Below are 22,745 nucleotides of genomic sequence, written 5' to 3' on the forward strand. Positions count from 1 at the left end.
GATATGAGGAATTCTTAATCTCAGGAAAGAAACTGAGGGTTGCTGGAGTGGTGGGGGGTGGGAGGGATGGGGTGGCTGGGTGATAGACATTGGGGAGGGTATGTGCTATGGTGAGCGCTGTGAACTGTGTAAGACTGATGAATCACAGACCTGTACCTCTGAAACAAATAATACATTATATGTTAAAAAAAAAAGAAGAAGAAGAAGATAGCAGGAAGGGTAAAATGAAGGGGGGAAAACCGGAGGGGGGGATGAACCATGAGAGACTATGGACTCTGAAAAACAAACTGAGGGTTCTAGAGGGGAGGGGGTGGGGGGATGGGTTAGCCTGGTGATGGGTATTAAAGAGGGCACGTTCTGTGTGGAGCACTGGGTGTTATATGCACACAATGAATCATGAAACACTACATCAAAAACTAATGATGTAATGTATGGTGATTAACATAACATAATAAAATTTAAAAAAATAGAGAAAGAGATCTAGATTTAAAGCCAGGAAGACTGAGTTTATATCCAAATTACCCTAATTTTCATGTGTGCCTCTTATTCAACCATTCCAGTTCCTCAGAGGTAAACTCCTCAGAGGTGTAGTTTCCTTATTCTAGAAAAAGAGACAAAAGATTTATGAAAAGTGGACAGTGCCTTATCTAGTATTAAGGGTAGAAACCATTAACCTGAACTTTAAAGTTATACCAAAATTCAGATAATTTTTTATCATGTGGTGCTGTTTGAGGTAATACACCATATTTTCATGAATGACTAGCTATTAGCATCCTCCAAGCAATTTGGAAATTCTGTCTTTGATGGTACTGGCTCTGTAAGTTTCCAGTATTTTGGATGGAAAGGACTGTGTTTTGGAAATAATCACATGGGATACTGTGAGAGTTTATAGATGGCTTAAACTCAATAGGTAATGTTCTACTCCTTTGGCTGAGAGGTAGGTACAGATGTACAGTAAGTTACTTGTTTTGTGCTTTGACTAGCTTTGCGCAGTGGCAGTATCGTAGCCAATGAGGTTTATCCGAGGCGCGATTATTGCTAATTGAAAACTTTGTGCTTTGACTATGGGAAAAAATTAACAAATGCAAAATTGAGTACTGACAAATGAGCCCTCTTAATGCCTATGATCTCCAGGCAGGACTCGATTATCTTTGTATTACCTGTGTTCTCCTTTCTTAGGGAGAACTCTCAAAAGGAGATACCTTTCTCCTTATGCCCATGATCCCTCTCTGGACCACTGCACTAAAATTCTTGTGAGGTTCATCATTGAATTGTTTCATGTGTGATTCTAATGTCTCCAGGTAGAACGTCTACACCCTGAGGACAGGGTCTGTATCTGCCAGTCTCGGGTTTGTTTCCTCACAGCATAAAAATACCTGCAGAACCAAGACTGAAGGCCCCAGCTCTCCATTCTGTCTTAGCCTAGGTTTTTGGGGACTAGACATACTGGATTTGAATACTCTTTTTCTTTCCTATCTGACATTCTATGATTCTGTGAATTCTCATATAGAAACACCCATGAATAATCTGCAGGGAAAAAAAAAACAGCTCTCAAAATCTAGATGCTTCTCAAATCATAACGTAAACAAAGGAACTTACAGAACTCTGCAGTAATCAGGCTGAAAACTATGATATTTTGGAAATAGAACTTCTGCCTTTGAAAGAAACTAGTGATAACATTTCATTAAAATCATATCTATTTCTAAAGGCTACAGTTTCCCTTTCCAAACTCAGGACATTTAAGTACAAAAGCCCAGTGGCTTTTTTTGGATGTCCCATCATAGGGGACATTTACAGGGCAAACACACAGGTTTTGTTTTTCTTTTTTTTTTTAATTTTATTTATTTATTTGAGAGAGAGTGAGAGGGCGAGAGGGAGGAGAGGCAGAGGGAGAGGGAGGGAGAGAGAGATAATCTCAAGTAAACTCTGTGCTGAGCACAGAGCTGAACATGGGGCTCGATCTTAGGACCCAGAGATCATGACCTGAGCTGAAATTAAAAGTCGGAGGCTCAACCAACTGAGCCACCCAGGCACCCCACAAACACATAGGTTTTTAAAACCCTTCCCTGCCAAGCAGCCATGGAGCTTCTGAACTGCATTTCCGAGCATCCTTCAGTGCAGTTTCCCAGACAATTTCCTAAGTGAATGGAGTACTTTGGCATTTGGCCTCTAGCTAGTTCTTGATGCCCATTGATAAAACTGGGCTATAGGAAAAGCTTGTCCTAAAGATGCCTCGGTGTCTTTCCCATTCTGCATTTCTATCTCTTCTTTCCACTCTTCCACTGCAGCCCACATACTGGATCCTTTGTATAGACTGCTGACATCTGAATGGCTAGGACTCCACATACGGCACTATTGGAAATGAAGTGCTGTCTTATCTTTTGACTCTCTGTACTCCCTTCATTGCTTAGAAAGGCTAAAATTCAGATAATATATTGGATTTCCGAGCCTACTTTGAGTTTAGTTTGGACCTAGAGTAGGTCAACGAAGCCTGGAAGAAGGAAGAGAGTATCCACCGAGAGAAAGCAAGGGTGGCCGAAGGGAAGATGGGAGAGGTAGACAGAGAACTTACAGAAGAGACTCGGGAGGACCCAGTTTCCTTCCTGCGGTGGAGCACAGACGTGCAGGAGAAGGCCTTCAGCAGGGAGCCAGCGTGCGATCTGTCAGGATCTGGAGAGTGCAGGCAAGAGTTGCGGCCAGCAAACTGAAGATGGCTAACAAGCAAGATGGAAGCACATGGGTTACTGACACCACCATGACGCTTAATGAATCAACCCTGGGACCGTCTATATCTTGCTCAATGACAAAAGAAACACACTTATTCTAAGCTATTTTGAATTAGCTAAAATCTTTCTAATTCAAGACCAACATAGACTCTTTGGGGTTTTTCCACCCCACTGTCTTTTATACCATATTTTAATTCACAACCGTACTAGAAGGGAGATGATACATTCTCCTTAATTCTAACAGTTGGAGGACATTTTTATGCAATAAAATTGGACTGTGAAAAGTGCATGGAATGACTAAATTTTAAAACATATGTCAGATTTATTTATTCTGCAATTGTATAAAAGCATACAACTTTGATGAAGGTAGAAAGAAATATCAAGGAAAATTTGAACACAGGAGAGGTGGAACAGGACTCTCCCTGCCCCTGATCTGTGGGATATAAACATATTCTATTACAAAATAATAGTTTAGAAGTGAAGCTAGTGACACTCAAGTTTCATACAACCCTGACATTTGAGTCAGGCCAGCTATAAAGCCTGTAGTTGATCCTCTGGGGGAGGCTGAGGGTAATTGAAATGTGGCTAAATAGGGAATCATTATTCATTGCCTCCTGGCTCTTGTCAGTAGCACTCAAAGGTCTAGGGAACTGGAAACGTCATTAAATCCATAATAACCACATTTCCAAATTGTGGCCTTTGTCTTGGTTTAGTTACCTGCTTGCCACCAAATTACCCCTTGCTATTAGTGTGGAAATTAGCTGAAAGATGGTAACTGCTTTCCTCAGGATCTTCCTCAGAATAAATTCATGCACAGCTCTCCTTCTGTTTGAGGACTGGAGGAATTTGAAAACAGCAAATCAGTTATCACTCGTTAATGTTTTGTTCACTAGGGAACATTTTTAATTTAAAAAAAATTGTTTGAAAGTGGTGTTTTCCTCACATCTGCTGACGTCTGGGAAACTAACTGTGACCCACCCTTCAGCTGTGGGTGACCATGTTTGAATATACCGCCGTAGAGTATTAGTTTGATACCTTAAAAAAAGAAAGACAGTTTTACTATTGAAATAAAATTTAAAACTGCATTTTATTTCTGAGAACATAGCCTGGTTAAATGGAAATGAGGGGAATATAGTTATTAAATTTTTCTCCACAAATGCTCTGTGTCCCTTGGGCTGGGCTGCTGTTCCTGGTGGCAGGTCTCGCTGCTTAATTGCTTTCATCGGCGTGTCAGACTAAGGTTGAAAACAAACAATGTGTTTCAGAATGTCTTCTCTTTTAATTAATTATGACAGTGTAATTTGCTTCAATCTTAAACCAAGTCAGAACTTGACAATATTTTTCTTAAAATGTTGAGAACAAGTCCATAAAAGCATGGAATAAAAGTACATCTCCTCGTGCAACATTTTTAAAAATGAAATGTCCAAATGATTTTTACAATTTTACTGAAATAGCTGTTATAAATATTAACTTTTTAGACTGACACGATCTTTATACTATCATTAATGAACTATGGAAAATGAGGTCTAAATGCTGAACTCATTTGGCAATTATTCAAATAGTTGGAGTATCTTCTCCAAGGAAGAATTATGAAAGGTGAAGTGTCAGTGTTGGATGGGAACATATTTTATACATTCATCGGTAATTGGGTAATCAGTACAGTTATTTCTGATATTGGGAGTGCTGAAATTTTTTTTTACATAGAATATTGAGTAAAGGCATTCAATTTAACAAATACTTAGGCCTTTACTGTACTCACGAGAACCATCCCTCCTGTCCCCACACACTCAGTCAGTCAGTTACAAAACTAAGATTACAGGTAGATTCCTATTCAAGAATAAAAAACACTGTTATTTACTGAGGGCACTTAGGTCCAGTGCATAAAGTTTGTAATACTCAAAACACTCCTGTGAAGTTATATAACAAGCCCATTTGACACCCATGGTAAATGAAGACCAAGGAGTTTACAGATCATGCTCTGGAAGTTATTGAACCAGAATTCAGAGAGAAGTTTATTTTGTTATTCTACAATTAAGCTCTTAACCCACTATGGAACAAACGGTGTGCAAGTGCGTGCGCGCGCGCACACACACACACACACACACACACTCATGCACATTCACAGCGTGAGGAAGATTGCTATAGTGCTGGTGCTAATTACAGGGGGAAAAATGGAGAAAGTGCATTCTAAAAAGAGAAATTCATGAGGGTCAAAACTAGTGGCTTCATTAACCTTCTCCCACTAACTTCTGAAAGTTTTAGGGGACTGTCTCAAAGAACAGTTATGAGACATGACTGTAGGCTCCAGATTGAAAGCATGAAAACAAAGTTATGAAGTGTGCTCTGTGCCAGAGAAATAGAATCTAGCTGAAGAAATCCCGTACAGACAGGAGCAGCACAGAATCCTACACCTATTTGCTTTAAAATTCTTGTTTCACTCAAGCTTTGCTTCATAAATATAGGAAATGATTTTAGATACACACTTTATAGTAGACTCTGTTTTTACTTCCCATTTGATTTTTAGAATGAATGTGGTTAGCAGGAAATACATCATGCTCCTGGATATTTGATCCAGGACAATTTAACCTTATTTTTATTTTTTAAGTATTATTTAAAGATATTTTAAAGCTGGTTTGGGAATGGGGTAAATTATATTAGGTTTGAAAGGGACAATTGTAAAAGTAAATGTAACAGTAAAAATAAACAATGCCTCAAAGAGTACCCAGCACATAGTAGGTCTTAACTAAATATCTGGTAGATGGTTAGATAAAGGACAATGTCAATGTATTATATTATTGTTTTTGTAGCATATGAACACTTACCATGCTACAAAATTTCATCTAGGGGTGCCTGGCTGGCTCAGTTAGTTAAGCATCTGACTCTTGATTTCAGCTGAGGTCGTGATCTCAGAGTTATGAGATTGAGCCCTGTTTGGGGCTCCACACTGGGCATGGAGTCTGCTTAGGATTCTCTCTCTCCCAATTCCTCTGCCACTCCCTCCTCTAAAAAAATTCATCTAGCATTGGCTAAATATCATCTTGAGATTTTATTTAAAACATGTCTGAAATGATGTTTCATTCTGGGGAAAAAAAAAACAGAAGGAAAAAATCTTGCATTTGAATCATATACTAAAATACCAATTTTCATAAATAATATAAAAATATTTTCAGTGACCTGTTTCATTTTAGATTAAGCCTGAACAAATAATTACTATGAAATCCTTCAGAAATAGTATTTCTGTTCCTCAAGGAGGAAATAGATGTGAAGAAAGAAATGCCTTCTTTTTTTTTTCAAAATGCTTTTTAGATTTTTCATTTTATAAAATTGGGGGAAAAAAACCTCCTGTCTCCTACTTTTTATGTTCCACAAATGAAAGACATTTTTAGGAGTCTACAGCTCTCCAAGTAAAAAATAATCATAAATTGAATTTTGCAAGACTCTGTTTTTTTTTAATGCTGACTTAAAAAATATAAAAACAAGGAGGGGTTGCTTGAGAGAGATTCAGAATCAATCTCATTTTAGTGGTGACTGCTCATGATTTGCATAAAATAAATTAGTCTTGTTTGGAACAACCAGAAGTACATAACAGGATTGTAAAGTAAGACAGCATGGTTGCCTATCTGGCAAAATAACAGAAGGAAATATTCGGCTCATCTTTGTTAATCGTTTTACAAAATCATTAATGTTTGTGGCAGAAAAGGGAAGGAGGTGTCAATGTTTAACTTCTCCAGCCAACAGCCTGGTCGATTAAATACATTGTATGTGCATTGGGCTTAATGTAGTCCAAATAAAAGATGTTACTTCTCATTGTCAAGAATAAAGTTTAGGGCGCCTGGGTGGCTCAGTTGGTTAAGCGACTGCCTTCGGCTCAGGTCATGATCCTGGAGTCCCGGGATCGAGTCCCGGTCTGCTTCTCCCTCTGACCCTCTTCCCTCTCATGCTCTCTGGTTCTCATTCTCTCTCTCTCAAATAAATAAATAAAATCTTAAAAAAAAAAAGTTTGGTATGAAATACGTAATAACCATTTAGTTAACTTTTTGTTTCATTTTGGACTTCTCAAATCTTCAGATTGTTTTCTGGATGAGTCATAATAAGCTAAGAAATCTAGCATATTCCATGTGCAGCTATGTTACCAACAGACGTTTGTCGGAGTACTGTTTACATGCAAATCACCAGGTGCACTAGGGATTGGTGCTCTCTGGCAGCTCTGTTCTCCAGGGGTTGCTGACCTGCCTAACAGAAGAGTGACTCAAATGATGCAGTTCTTCACCAAGTCTGGCAAAACAACTGCTCTTTGACCTCTGCTTCAGGAAACTGAGGCTTGACCACTGTGACAGAATTGTCACTCTTTCTAGACCCCCTTCACCCCCTTAGAAGTCTCTCATCCAAGTACTTGTGTTAGGGAAATTGTTATGCCCCTTGCCCCTGAATATTTTCCGAATTGTTCTCAGAAGGTCATTTTGGTGACATGGACTCTCTCTGTAATCAGGAGTTTAGATATTTTTCCCTGGATTTTTTTCTCTCAGGAGTACTTAAGGCAGGTTGAATGCATGCCCCATATTAGTGCACATTTGTGTTAGCACATTCGCGTTAGCTCCCTGTTAGCCCACTCCTGGTAACAGCCCATGTCCCATGTTAGTCTCTGGCATTTTAGGCTTCTTTCATGTCAAAGACACAAAGGAGAAGCACTTTTTATTCTTTAAAAGCAGGGTTAATTACATGGAAAAGATTTCTGAAAGGCCAAGGAAGGAAGTTCATGTGCATTTAAACAGCTTCAAGTTTGAGCAAATGCAACTCCAGCGAAGCTGGCTTTTGTTACAGGACAGTGCCAGAAGTTAAGGGCTGGGGAGGTCAGCCCAGAACAGGTAGCCATCCAGTGAACGGAAGAAGAGCCAAACAGAGATAAGGTACAAGCAAAGTCGGCTGGGCATGCAGGCTTTCTACCTCTTACTCTTACCTAACTACTATATTTTCCTCATTTCCAAAGTTCCAGCTGCAAAAGGCCATGTGTATAAGGACATGTTTGAGGATCTTGTAGACAGAATCTAGAGGATGTGAAGGAGAAGCATTTGTGAATAGCAGAATCAGGTGGCTAGATGAGAGGCTGCTCAGAATCCTGCACTATTCCATGATGCTGGGATCAGGACAGGTGTGAGTTTCACTGTGTTTGCTGTTTCCCATAAAGAATTCTCTGTGCTGAGAGTAGAATCACTTGCTTTTTTTGGTTTAGTTATTTTTAGAGAGGCAGAGGGGAAGGGCAGAGGGAGAGGGAAAGAGAATCTTAAGCAGGCTCCATGACTAGCACAGAGCCCTATGTGGGGCTCAGTCTCAGAACCCCAAGATTATGACCCAAACTGAAATTAAGAGGCAGACACTTAACCAACTGAGTCACCTGGGTACCCCTAAAATGACTTGTTTTTTCTAGCTACATGCTAGAAGTTCATCCTTCTCCCTGCAGTGAATGGTGGCAGTGTAGAGATTTTCTTAGAAGCCCATCATTTTTTGTTTTTGATTAATTATGCAATTTCACTGTTGAATTTTGCATCTTATTTTCTTCACTTCCTATTTGCCTATAAAGTTCATTGTTGGGATTTAATTATAATCATTTCATAATTACTGTATTACATCATTAACTGATGTCCATTTAAGCCATTAACAATATCATTTGATATAAAATTCATAAAGTCTCAGTGGTAATCTGTGGCATCACTGTAGTGGTCAATCTCTCCTCTCTAGCTCGTTTTTTTTTTTTTTTTTTTTTAAGATCTGAAAGTGCTTTTGGATCCAGAGATGATCTTAAATCCTACCCCATTGGTAATCTATAACACCCATACACTTCTTATGGAGTCTGTTCTCAAACATAGTTCTGTCTCCCTTCACCATCAGTTACTATGTTCCTCTCTGTTCCTACCAGCTCGAATTCATTATATTTCTTCCCAAAAAATATCAGAAAGGAAGTGATAGTTTCAGAAACATAGTGCTGTATTGTGACCTCCCTCAGGACTGGCTTCATGCCTCCTAATGTCAAACTGCATGCTTGTCATTCTACTCTTAAGGCTTTACTAGGTTTGAGTGTCCTTGTATTTTCTGGATCTTCAAGATTTCTATTTTATTTCCACCCACACTCTATGTGGGCTCCTTTGGTACATTATCTTACCATTGTTGGACCTTAGTTTCCTCATCTGTACAATGTGGAAATGGGGCAGGATCATGGTCAAAATCTATTGCTATATTTTTTTGTTATATTCAATTCCATTTAAATATAATTATATCCTAATTGCTTACAGGCTAAAAGAGGCCCATCACTAGCTTTTATGTGAATTAAAAATTAACTAGAGTTAATACTGTGTTGTGTACTTGAAATTTGCTAAAAAAAAATAGACCTTAAGTATTCTTCTACACACACACACATAAAAAAATTAATGCTACCTATTTGAGATGATATATTTTTAATTAAGCCAATCATGGCAATCATTTCACAAAATATAAGCAGGTCAATGCATCATGTTACAATGTATAAATATATACAATGCATAAATATATACAGTTTTGTCAACTATACCTCAATAAAGCTGAAGAAAGAAATGTTAACTACTAATAAAATGTGTGCTTCTCAATGAAGAATGATTTAAATGGACTGAATATTACCTCTTTAGAATACGTTGGATCTCAGATCTGGTATACACCAAAGGTTCATCCACTCGGAACAATGGAACAACAATGATAGAACCCCTATGAAAGTAAACCCAAAAATATCCATTTTGTCTCAGCAGAGTCTGGGGAATAAAAATCATGAAGCAGGCTTGGGCAGGCAGATTCTAAGCCTCTAGCAGACAGCACAAGCATGGGAAGGACATGGGCAAGTGGTACAAAGAAAGATCAGGGAACAAACTCAAAAATATTAGTTTTAATGAGGATGTATTTTGTACCAATTTTGCTGAAATATTTCCTCTTGGACCAGCTTGACACCAACTAGGATTCTCTAATCTCATAAGACATTCCTCCCATTAACACATTTCTTTGGATAAGGCAACAAATTATGTCATTTTGTGAAAACTCAAACCTAGCTATGCTCCATTGTGCAATATTTTCAAGCTTTGTGGTATTATTTGATCCATTTCAGGATGGAGGATCAGCCTTACTTTTTTGGAAGGTTTCTCTAATCATAGAATCCTTAAAGTCTCTTGTGGGATCTTCTCTTTATCCCCGGCATTCTGAAATTCTGAAATATGTTCCTAGCTTTGGGTGTATTCTCATTCTTTGGGCTAAGCTAATAGTAAACTATTTTAATCACTGTCACTCTGTCTTAAGAAATTTGAAAAAATTGATAGAAGTATTGATATCTATCATGTTCATTGGAAACAAATTCACATCTCTTCACACCATACTTGCTTCTTTGAGGTCCTGGAGACATTGTTTGGCACAGTCATGATTTCTAGGCTTATGCCTCATTCCCCTCCTTCCCGTATATAGTCAGTCCAAACTTTGTGCCCTCTCTCATTCAATTCCGTTAGTCACCAGGGCTTGGTCCAAGTCCCATGTGCTCTATCTAGCAAGACCTCTGACAATTCCAATGTTTATGACTCTATTATTTACTGAATCCCATTGTCAATGCCGCACACTTAAGCACCATGTTATATACATGGCCACAGGCGTGAGGAACTGTAAATATATTAGCATTTCCTAATCTCTTCTATTTAAGTATGTATACTTTTTCTCTCTCTCTCTTTTTACTTTGTTGTCGAAAGAATATCAGGTGATTTTAATAACAGAATAACTAGTGATGATAGTCATCATAATAGATTAGAACTTTAGTTTCATAGGGGTGCCTGGGTGGCTCGGTTAAGCATCTGACTTCCGATTTTGGTAAGGTCATGATCTCAGGATCATGAGATCCAGCTCCATGTCCTACCTATTTGAGGTGATATATTTTTAATTAAGCCAATCACGGTAATCATTTCACAAAATATAAACAGGTCTTAAGATTCTCTCTCTGTCCCTCTCCCTCTGCCCCTCTTCCCCCCTCTCCCTCACACATGGTCTCTCTCTCTAAAAAAAAAAAAAAAGAACTTCACTTTCATAGAAAATGTAATGTTTTTCCAACAGCTTTCACTTGAAATCTTCTACCATTTCCTCTCTCAGATAAACTATACAAGTTCCTTTCAACTTTCCCAAGGAAGAATGTTAAACTATCGCGAATTACTACAAAGCTTTCTTACAGGAGTAGAAAACAAGTTTCTTGACTGCTTTAAAAAAATTAGCTAGAAAATTAAGCCCTTACTTTCTCATGGCGACTGAAATAAATGCATGCTCCAATGAAAAGGAGCATAAATCAATTTCAATGTTCTCATTGAGCTGCAAATTTTGTTATTGTCCCTCTAGCACAATATAGTTGCCATAAACCATGTCTAAGTAGGCAGAAGAAATTATTTCCATGAGATATTTTCAATTGGATGAGACTTTTTAGGTTTTTCTGTTCTACCTTATAAGTGCATTTTAATTTAAATGTATTCTTAATCATAGCAAAAGAAAACTCATCTCCTCACAAACTAACCAAAGAGCATTAATTTCTAAAGTAATGGAATATCTTAAAAATTCATCCAAAATATCCTAGTCAAGATCTTTAAATATTCTACTGGTATTATTTTTTAAAGGTATTCCATTGCACTGTAATTATATAGAGCTTTTTTATTAGTGGAACACATGAGATGATGTAAACTTTCCAGCTCCCATTTCCAGGCTTGTTATCAGAGGAACACATGAAATAACAGAGTTTACAAAAACAGAGGCTTTCAGGGAACGTCCTGATGAGGAGCTGGGGCATGCAAACTTCTGAGTGTTAAAGCCGTCAAAGACAAATGTAATCAAATACAAGAAAGCAGGCTTGTGAAATGGGGAAGAGAGGAAACTGACTTTCACACAGTACATTAGGTGATATATGATCTGCTGAGACAAAATGCCAACTTCCTCACTTTCACATTCATCCCAAATCCTCACTTTCAATGCTTTCGTTTCAAAGGAGTCTGCCAGGGATGAGGAAGTGGGTTCGATTTGGTATATGAGTGATAAAAATGAAGTGTCCAATTTGTGCACATATATATCCTGCTAAGGACAAACTGCTGGATTGCCCCAAGAGAGTGAGCTGCCACTGTTTCCACCGAGATGCCCACTCTCCTTTGCAGCGAAGTGGGCATATGGCTCGTGTGTAATCAATAGAGTGCAGCAGAAGAGACACTGCATGACTCTTAGATTAACTATAGCTTCCACCTGATTCACTGCAACAGCTGTCCTCAGAGCCTTGAGCTACCATGTAAGAAATTTAACTTCCCTAAAGCATCCAGGCTTTAAGGAAGCCAAGCCAAATAAAATAATCACATGTAAACTCTAAGGTTGGCAGTACTAATCTTTGAGTCATTTCAGTCATATGAATGCATGTAAATTATCCCTTTGATGACTCTAGTTTTCAGCTAGAGAGTCACCTCCAGTCTCTGAGATTACCCACCCGAGGCTCCAGCCATAAAAAGAGTTAGGGTACCCCACTGAACAATAACCAAATTCCCAACTTGCAGAATCCACAAGAATAATAAAGTAGCTATTTTAAGCAAATGAGTTTGGGAATAATTTGTCACACAGCAATATAAAATAGAAAAGAAATTTGTTATTTGCAATTTGGGGCAAATAAAACAACATATAGCTACCACTAGCACATAAGGAATACAATAATATGAGGGAGACAGGTGTGTTTTTTTTTAAATATGTTTCCTAGATTTTTTTGGTGGGATGGGTTGGAAGTAGAGCATGCAAGTGAGAAATAAGCCTAGAAATATTGGTTTGAACCAATATGTCCTTTCAATCAATTGAATTTCACTTTATATGCTATTTCAAAAGAGGATATGCAAAGACCTTCCTGGACACTCCTTCTCTCTAGAGTCCCCTTAGCAGATTTTGCCATCTTGAGCCTTAATTTTAAAATCTAGTACCTAAGATTTTGTTTCACTTTCACATCATCAAAGGATGCTCAGGCACAAAACTATAGCTAGGCCCTTTGGGCACCACACACTCACTCATGATAAACACCACATCTTGGAGATATTCTTGGAAGAATGAAGACTCCAGTTATGGTGTTTATGGATTTCATAATGTCTTCAGTCAGGAGACAGGGACTGTAATCAAACCTTGAACCTTTATAGTAATATGTTCCGCACCAGCCTGGACATTGATCTGCTCCTGATCCACTGTGTTCCGTTTCACTCCCTCTCAGTGAATTACAGAGTGCTTTTCCACTTTTTTTTGAAAGAATTTTTCCTTTGAATTTGGAAGGAATGCTTCAAGATAAGTGTGACAGTGGCAATTTTCTTATTTTTCTGAAGCACTATACCTCAGAGAGAGAGATGCTTTTCCAAGGTTAAATGGGTAATTAGTAACTCATTCAGGATTGGAACCCATACCATAAAATTTAACATTAGAGGGCGGAGCAAGATGGCGGAGGAGTAGGAGACCTGGATTTCATCTGGTCTCAGGAATTGAGCTGAATAGGGATCAAACCATTCTGAACACCTATGAACTCAACAGGAGATCGAAGAAGAGAGTAGCAACAACTCTCTGAACAGAGAAGCGACCACTTACTGTAAGGTAGGATGTGCGGAGAAGTGAATCCGAGGCGATATTCGGGAGGATAGACGGCGGGGGAGGGGCCTCCGTCGGCCGCTTCTGGCAAGTGATAGAGCCGCGGAGCACAAAATCGGACCTTTTAGAAGTTGGCTCCACTGAGGGACGTCGCTGCAGTGGCTAAGTGGGGGTGGAACCCTCGTGGGACAGTGTGGTCTCAGGACACTCGGGGTCACAGAAAGACCGGGGATGCCTGAGTGCAGCAGAGCTCCCAGGTATCGGAGCGGGGAAGCCGGCTGCAGAGACGGAGCCGAGGCGCGGGCTCTCAGCTCGGGGTTGCCATAAACTGTGATCCGCGGCCCAGTCGAGCCACTGCGCCTCCAGCAGGGACCCAACAAGCGGCAAAGCCGGGGAGACTCCCCTTTCTCCCCGGGGAGGAGCGGCGCGGGAGCACACCGCAGGGATCTGCTGGGTTTGCAGACTCCACACGGGGTCGGGTGCCAGAGATAGAAACGCTCGGTCACAGGCCGGGTGAGCACGGAGTGCAGCCGAGAGACTGCGGAGATGGGAGTGACTACTTTTCTCTGGGGGTGCACTGAGGAGCGGGACCCCGTGTTCTCAGCTCCTCCGGGTGGAGATTGGGAGGCCACCATTTTCACTCTCGTCCTCCAAAGCTGTACCGAGAGCTTTCAGGGAACAAAAGCTCCCGAGAGCAAACCCGAGCAGATTGCTTAGCCTGGACCGACAAGGGTGGGGCAATTCCGCCTCCGGCAAAGACATTTGGGAACCATGGCAACAGGCCTCTCCCCCAGAAGATCAGCATGAACAGCCAGCAAGCCAAGACCAAGTTTACCGATCAAGGAGAACGAGAGAACTCCAGCGCTAGGGGAATACTGCACATAGAATTCATGGCTTTTTTTTTTTTTTAAAGATTTTATTTATTTATTTGAGAGAGAGAATGAGATAGAGAGAGAGAGAGCATGAGAGGGGGGAGGTCAGAGGGAGAAGCAGACCCCCCGCTGAGCAGGGAGCCCAATGCGGGACTCGATCCCGGGACTCCAGGATCATGACCTGAGCCGAAGGCAGTGGCTTAACCAACTGAGCCACCCAGGCGCCCGAATTCATGGCTTTTTTACCATGATTCATTAGTTTTTCAAAGTTAATTTTTTAACTGTTTTTTTTTTAATTTTTCTTTTTCCCTTTTTCAACCAACATCTTATCAATCCCTTTTTTATAAAAAAAAACATTATTTTATTTTTCTTTTTTAGAGTCATATTTTATCCCTTCAGAGTAGTTACCCTTATTTTTGGCATATATATATAGGTTGTTCTCTCTTTAAAATTTTGAGATACAGTTTCTTCTAACAGATCAAAATATACCCTAAATCACTGGTGTATGGCTTTGTTCTAGTCTCCTGCCTGATCACATTCTCTCCCTTTTTTTTTTAATCTTCTTTCTTTTTTCAAACAACTTTTATCTTATCAATTCCTTTTATAAAATCTTATAATTTTAATCTTTACAGTCATCTTCCATCCCTTCATTGTATCAGACCTCATTTTTACATATATAAGTCTTTCTTCCTTTAAAATTTTAGGAGGCACTTTCTTCTAACAGACCAAAATACACCCAAAATCCAGTGTGTGGCACTGATCTATGCACTAACCTGAACATATTTGATCATATTCTGTTTTTTTTCTGTTTTGTTCTGTTTTTGTTTGTTTTTATCTTGATCTTTTTCTTTTTCTTTTTTCTCCTCCTTCTTTTTTCTTTCTTTCCCTTTCTTTTCCCCTGGTTTCAGGTCTTTTCTGATGTGTATAAAGTATATTTGCTGGAGACGTTGTTAACCTGTTAGCATTCTGTTCTCTCATTCATCTATTCTCCTCTGGACAAAATGACAAGACGAAAAAAATCACCTCAGCAAAAAGAACAAGAGGTATTACCGTCTGCCAGGGACCTACTCAATACTGACATTAGTATGATGTTAGAAATAGAGTTCAGAATCATGACTTTAAAGATACTAGCTGGGCTTGAAAAAAACATGGAAGTTATTAGAGGAACCTTTCTGGAGAAATAAAAGAACTAAAATCTAACCAAGTTGAAATCAAAAAGGTTATTAATGAGGTGCAATCAAACATGGGGGCACTAACTGCTAGGATAAATGAGGCAGAAGAAAGAATCAGCGATATAGAAGACCAAATGATGGAAAATAAAGAGGCTGAGAAAAAGAGAGAGAAACAACTACAGGATCACGAGGGCAGAATTCGAGAGATAAGCGATACGATAAGACGAAACAACATTAGAATAATTGGGATCCCAGAAGAAGAAGAAAGAGAGAGAGGGGCAGAAGGTATATTGGAGCAAATTATAGCAGAGAACTTCCCTAATGTGGGGAAGGAAACAGGCATCAATATCCAAGAGGCACAGAGAACCCCTCTCAAAATCAATCAAAATAGGTCAACACCCCGACATCTAATAGTAAGTTACGAGTCTCAGAGATAAAGAGAAAATCCTGAAAGCAGCTCGGGAGAAGACATATGTAACCTACAATGGTAGAAATATTAGATTGGCAACAGACCTATCCACAGAGACCTGGCAGGCCAGAAAGGACTGGCATGATATCTTCAGAGCACTAAATGAGAAAAATATGCAGCCAAGAATACTATATCCAGCTAGGCTATCATTGAAAATAGAAGGAGAGATAAAAAGCTTCCAGGACAAACAAAAACTAAAGGAATTTGCAAACATGAAACCAGCCCTCCAAGAAATATTGAAAGAGGTCCTCTAAGCAAAAAGAGAGCCTAAAAGCAGCTTAGATCAGAAAGGAACACAGACAATATACAGTCACAGTCACCTTACAGGCAATACAATGGCACTAAATTAATACCTTTCAATAGTTACCCTGAATGTAAATGGGCTCAATGTCCCAATCAAAAGACACAGGCTATCAGATTGGATTAAAAAACAAGACCCATCAATATGCTATCTGCAAGAGACTCATTTTAGACCCAAAGACACCCCCACATTGAAAGTGAGGGGGTGGAAAAAGATTTACCATGCTAATGGACACCAAAAGAAAGTGGGGGTGGCAATCCTTATATCAGACAAATTAGATTTTAAACCAAGGACTGTAATAAGATATGAAGAAGGACACTATATCCTAATTAAAGGGTCTATCCAACAAGAAGATCTAACAATTGTAAATATCTATGCCCCTATGATGGGAGCAGCCAATTTTATAAGGAAATTAATAACAAAAGCAAAGAAACACATTGACAACAATACAATAATAATGGGGGACTTTAACTCCCCCCGACTGAAATGGACAGATCATCTAAGCAAAACATCAACAAGGAAATAAAGACTTTAAATGAAACACTGGCCCAAATGGATTTCACAGACATTCAGAGCATTCCATCCCAAAGCAATGGAATACACACTCTTCTCTAGTGCCCATGGAACATTCTCCAGAATTGATCACATCCTAGGTCACAAATCAGGTCTCAACCAGTACCAAAAGATTGGGATCATTCCCTGCATATTTTCAGACCACAATGCTTTGAAACCAGAACTCAATCACAAGAGGAAAGTTGGAAAGAACTCAAATACATGGAGGCTAAAGAGCATCCTACTAAAGAATGAATGGGTCAACCAGGAAATTAAAGAAGAATTAAAAAAATTCATGGAAACTCATGAAAATGAAAACACAATTGTTCAAAATCTTTGGGATACAGCAAAGGCAGTCCTGAGAGGAAAGTATATAGCAATACAAGCCTTTTTCAAGAAACAAGAAAGGTCTCAAATACACAACCCTACCCTACACCTAAAGGAGCTAGAGAAAAAACAGCAAATAAAGCCTTACCCCAGTAGGAGAAGAGAAATAATAAAGATCAGAGCAGAAATCAATGAACCAGAAACCAAAAGAACAGTAGAACAGATCAACAAAAGCAGGAGATGGTTCTTTGAAAGAATTAACAAGATTGATAAACCCCCGGCCAGACTTATCAAAAAGAAAAGAGAAAGGACTCAAATCAACAAAATTACAAAAGAAAGAGGAGAGATCACAACTAACACCAAAGAAATACAAACAATTATGCGAACATATTATGAGCAACTCTATGCCTGCAAATTAGATAACCTGGAAGAAATGGATGCATTCCTAGAAATGTATCAACTACCAAAATTGAACCAGGAAGAAATAGAAAACCTGAACAGACCGATAACCGCTAAGGAAATTGAAGCAGTCATAAAAATCTCCCAAGAAACAAAAGCCCGGGGCAAGATGGCTTCCCAGGGGAATTCTATCAGACATTTCAAGAAGAATTAATACCTATTCTCCTGAAACTGTTCCAAAAAATAGAAATGGAAGGAAAACTTCCAAACTCATTTTATGAGGCCAGCATTACCTTGATCCCAAAACCAGACAAAGATCCCATCAAAATGAGAATTACAGACCAATATCCTTGATGAACATGGATGCAAAAATCCTCACCAAAATACTGGCCAATAGGATCCAACAGTACATTAAAGGGATTATTCACCATGACCAAGTGGGATTTATCCCTGGGCTGCAAGGTTGGTTCAACATCCACAAATCAATCAATGTGATACAATACATTAACAAAAGAAAGAACAAGAATCCTATGATCCTCTCAATAGATGCAGAAAAAGCATTTGACAAAGTACAGCATCCTTTCTTGATCAAAACTCTTCAGAGTATAGGCATAGAGGGTACATACCTCAATATCATAAAAGCCATCTATGAAAAACCTACAGCGAATATCATTCTCAATGGGGAAAAGCTGAGAGCTTTTCCCCTAAGGTCAGGAACGCGGCAGGGATGTCCACTCTCACCACTGCTATTCAACATAGTATTAGATGTCCTAGTCACAGCAATCAGACAACAAAAAGAAATCAAAGGCATCCAAATCGGCAAAGAGGAAGTCAAACTCTCACTCTTGGCAGATGGTATGATACTTTATGTGGAAAACCTATAACACTCCACCCGAAAACTGCTAGAACTCATACAGGAATTCAGTAAAGTAGCAGGATATAAAATCAATGCACAGAAATCAGTCGCATTCCTATACAGCAACAACAAGACAGAAGAGAGAGAAATTAAGGAGTCGATCCCATTTACAATTGCACCCAAAACCATAAGATACCTAGGAATTAATTTAACCAAAGAGGCAAAGGATCTGTACTCAGGAAACTATAAAATACTCATGAAAGGAATTGAAGAAGACACAAAGAAATGGAAAAACGTTCCATGCTCATGGATTGGAAGAACAAACATTGTGAAGATGTCAATGCTACCTAGAGCAATCTACACATTCAATGCAATCCCCATGAAAATATCATCCACCTTTTTCAAAGAAATGGAACAAATATTCCTAAAATTTGTATGGAACCAGAAAAGACCCCGAATAGCCAGAGGAATATTGAAAAAGAAAAGCAAAGCCGGTGACATCACAATTCCGGACTTCCAGCTCTATTACAAAGCTGTCATCATCAAAACAGTATGGGACTGGCACAAAAACAGACACATAGATCAATGGAACAGAATCGAGAGCCCAGAAATGGACCCTCAACTCTATGGTCAACTTATCTTTGACAAAGCAGGAAAGAATATCCAATGGCAAAAAGACAGTCTCTTCAACAAATGGTGTTGGGAAAATTGGACAGCCACATGCAGAAGAATGAAACTGGACCATTTCCTTACACTGCACACAATAGACTCCAAATGGTTGAAAGACCTAAACGTGAGACAGGAGTCCATCAAAATCCAAAAGGAAAACACAGGCAGCAACCTCTTTGACCTCAGCCGCAGCAACTTCTTCCTAGAAACATCGCCAAAGGCAAGGGAAGCAAGGGCAAAAATGAACTATTGGGATTTCATCAAGATAAAAAGCTTTTGCACAGCAAAAGAAACAGTCCACAAAAGGAAAAGACAACCGACAGAATGGGAGAAAATATTTGCAAATGACATATCAGATAAAGGGCTAGTACCCAAAATCTATAAAGAACTCATCAAACTCAACACCCAAAGAACAAGTAATCCAATCAAGAAAAGGGCAGAAGACATGAACAGACATTTTTCCAAAGAAGACATCCAAATGGCCAACAGACACATGAAAAAGTGTTCAACATCGCTCAGCATCAGGGAAATCCAAATCAAAACCTTAATGAGATACCACCTCACACCCGTCAGAATGGCTAAAATTAACAAGTCAGGAAACGACAGATGTTGGCGGGGATGTGGAGAAAGGGGAACCCTCCTACACTGTTGGTGGGAATGCAAGCTGGTGCAACCCCTCTGGAAAACAGTATGGAGGTTCCTCAAACAGTTGAAAATAGAGCTACCATTCGATCCAGCAATTGCACTACTGGATATTTACCCCAAAGATACAAATGTAGGGATCTGAAGGGGTACGTGCATCCCAATGTTTATAGTAGCAATGTCCACAATAGCCAAACTGTGGAAAGAGTCAAGATGTCCATTGACAGATGAATGGATAAAGAAGAAGTGGTATATACACAATGGAATAATATGCAGCTATCAAAAGAAATGAGATCTTGCCATTTGCAATGACGTGGTTGGAACTGGAGGGTGTTATGCTGAGTGAAATAAGTCAATCAGAGGAAGACATGTATCATATGACCTCACTGATATGAGGAATTCTTAATCTCAGGAAACAAACTGAGGGTTGCTGGAGTGGTGGGGGTTGGGAGGGAGGGAGTGGCTGGGTGATAGACATTGGGGGGGCATGTGCTATGGTGAGTGCTGTGAATTGTGCAAGACTGTTGAATCACAGATCTGTACCTGTGAAACAAATAATGCAATATATGTTAAAAAAAAGAAGAAGAAGAAGAAGATAGCAGGAGGGGAAGAATGAAGGGGAGTAAGTTGGAGGGCGAGACGAACCATGAGAGACAATGGACTCTGAAAACAAACTGAGGGTTCTAGAGGGAAGAGGGTGGGGGGATGGGTTAGCCTGGTGATGGGTATTAAAGAAGGCACATTCTGCGTGGAGCATTGGGTGTTATGCTCAAACAATGAATCATGGAACACTACATCAAAAGCTAATGATGTAATGTATGGTAATTAACATAACAATAAAAAAGTTAAAAAAATTTAAAATGAGTAATTTAACAAATATTTATGGAACACCTCTCTAAGGCCTGGTCCTGGGTCAGGCATTCCTTGTTCATAAGGACTGAATGCTTGCTATATAAAAGGGGCTTTGCAATCAGCATGGTGAGGACTAAACCAAGTACAATGAGATTACAGAGAAGAAGCAAATGACTTTGAGCCGAAATGAAATGCTGGCATGTTTTAAGTTATGTCGTTGAGGATAAAAATGATGAGCTGCAGGGAGCAAAGAGGCATTTAAATGTGTTCCTGTCTCAAAGAAGAGAATGGGCAAGGACACAAAGTGCCCAAAGTGTGGAGGGAACAGGACGGCATTCAGTGTAACTGAAGTAGGGCCAGAAAAATATAGGTAGGATATCGAGGTGTCCCTTGAGACGATTATAAATTCATATTAATATGAATACACACCAATATACACACGAATATTTATTTATTTAAAAATGTGTGGCTTACTGTCAACTGGGATAAAGGTCATGGGAAAGGACTATTGGGAATCTGCCTGGTTTCTATTACAGTGAGACATTCTCATCTATTCCAAATTTACCTGTAGACAAAGTTACTTTCCATAGTCAACACTTGTCTTAGGGTAGTGTCTAATGTAGGGACCACATGATGAAATTCAGCCTTGCATTTTGGAAGTTTCACTATAGACCCAAAGCAGCCCCCCAAAATATCACTTACAACCATTGTAAAAATTACCCCAAAATGAGATGTGGTCAGTGAATATTTTCCTCTTGTAAAATTTGAGCATCATTTTTGTGCTTTTTATAGATTAGTGTCCTGGGCAACTACTTTCCCAGCAGCCACTCTCCCCTGCCCACTGTCAGGCTGAAACATAGGGAGAAAAATGGAAAAAATGGCAGAAGATAAGGCCGGTGGCCAAGTTACAACATTTGGACTAAATTCTGCAACCTATTGAGAGAGAGAAGAAGTTCTCTCTCTCTCTCTCTCTCTCTCTGTGTGTGTGTGTGTGTGTGTGTGTGAGAGAGAGAGAGAGAGAGAGAGAGAACAGAACACAGAGCCTGACCTCCCTTCAATCTGTCAGTAGGTCTTAAATTCCAGGTGAGAGTTCTGACTGGTCTTTGTTAGTCTATAACTTTAGAGAAAGATATAGCCAGGAAATGCCCTAATAACCTATTTTAAAACTTTATACCATAAATTCATTGGTTTTCACTTTCTTTCCGCTTCATTTTTAATTTTAGCTACACCTTACTTCTTCCTTCCTAATTCTACCTCATTACCCCAGTCTCTCTATTTTAACCCCACGATTCTTTTTATAATACTATATAGATGACACCTTTATTTTGTGTTATGGAGACAAAGTCATCTTTCCCTCATTAAACCAATAAAGAAGCCAAACTATTGTAATACCTCAAAACACTTCTCCAGTGAAAGGAATCACCTGAGCAACTAAAAGATACTGTATCAAAACTTGTAGACAGTCTCATAAGATAAAGTACATACAAAACCTACTGCAGTACACATTCAACACATGCTCCATAGATAGATGCTTAACGATTAAGTCTTAAAAGACTTAGACAAACCTGTCCCTCACTAGAACTCTGTTCCCATTGTGACAAACCAGAGGGATTTAAGTTCTTCGTTAGAAGAGACTTCATTGAATAATGTACCCCTATTAGATTTAATGATTTGGGGTGGGGATGTCTGATTTTTTTTTCCTCCTGTAGGAAATATATGTAGTGTCATTTCGTTCTACCAAAAAATTTGAGCACGCAATTTCAGGAACCAACAATGAATCTGAGGACAGAAAGTAACCCGTGAGTTTTGACCTCAGTTGCTTCCTGAGACTGGAATCCAACAGTGTGCCCACCGATGGCGTGGTGCATTTGAGTGACACAAAGCGCATATGTGCAGGCCATGGCTATGTGGAACTTGTTCCCTAATTTAAACAAGGCAGGGTATTATCCTGGAACCTGATAGCATTCATAGCCATTCCATTTAAGTCAGCTAGAAGAGTAATCAAGTTGCAGTGAATAAAGCTATTGCCTTGGAGGATCAGAAAGTGTTCTCTTTTCCTATGGTCCATTATTCTATAATTTTTCTGAGATAGTGTTCAGTCTGGGGACAAAATTGCTACATTACACAGGGCTGCTTTCAAATCCAAATAGGTTATGCTGAAAACATCAGGAAACCTGGAAAGTAACTCTAAGGTCTCTCTAGTTCTTCTCTGGAAAGGAACTTCAGAATCATTTATTTTCGTAGTTTCCAACCTTCTTTTAGCTGCTAACACTTTTTTTTTC

At 39.3% G+C, this 22,745-nt stretch overlaps 1 pseudogene; it reads left to right on the top strand.

Moving 5' to 3' along the window:
- Positions 1 to 981: 981 nt before the first annotated feature.
- LOC114205527 (U4 spliceosomal RNA) lies at positions 982 to 1,109 on the top strand (annotated as a pseudogene).
- The last annotated feature ends 21,636 nt before the right edge of the window (positions 1,110 to 22,745 follow it).

This window comes from Eumetopias jubatus, unplaced genomic scaffold (genome assembly GCF_037043125.1).
Source record: "Eumetopias jubatus isolate StellerSeaLion01/CBP00866 unplaced genomic scaffold, mEumJub1_p1.0 scaffold_17, whole genome shotgun sequence".
In the NCBI taxonomy this organism is placed as follows: Eukaryota; Metazoa; Chordata; class Mammalia; order Carnivora; family Otariidae; genus Eumetopias; species Eumetopias jubatus.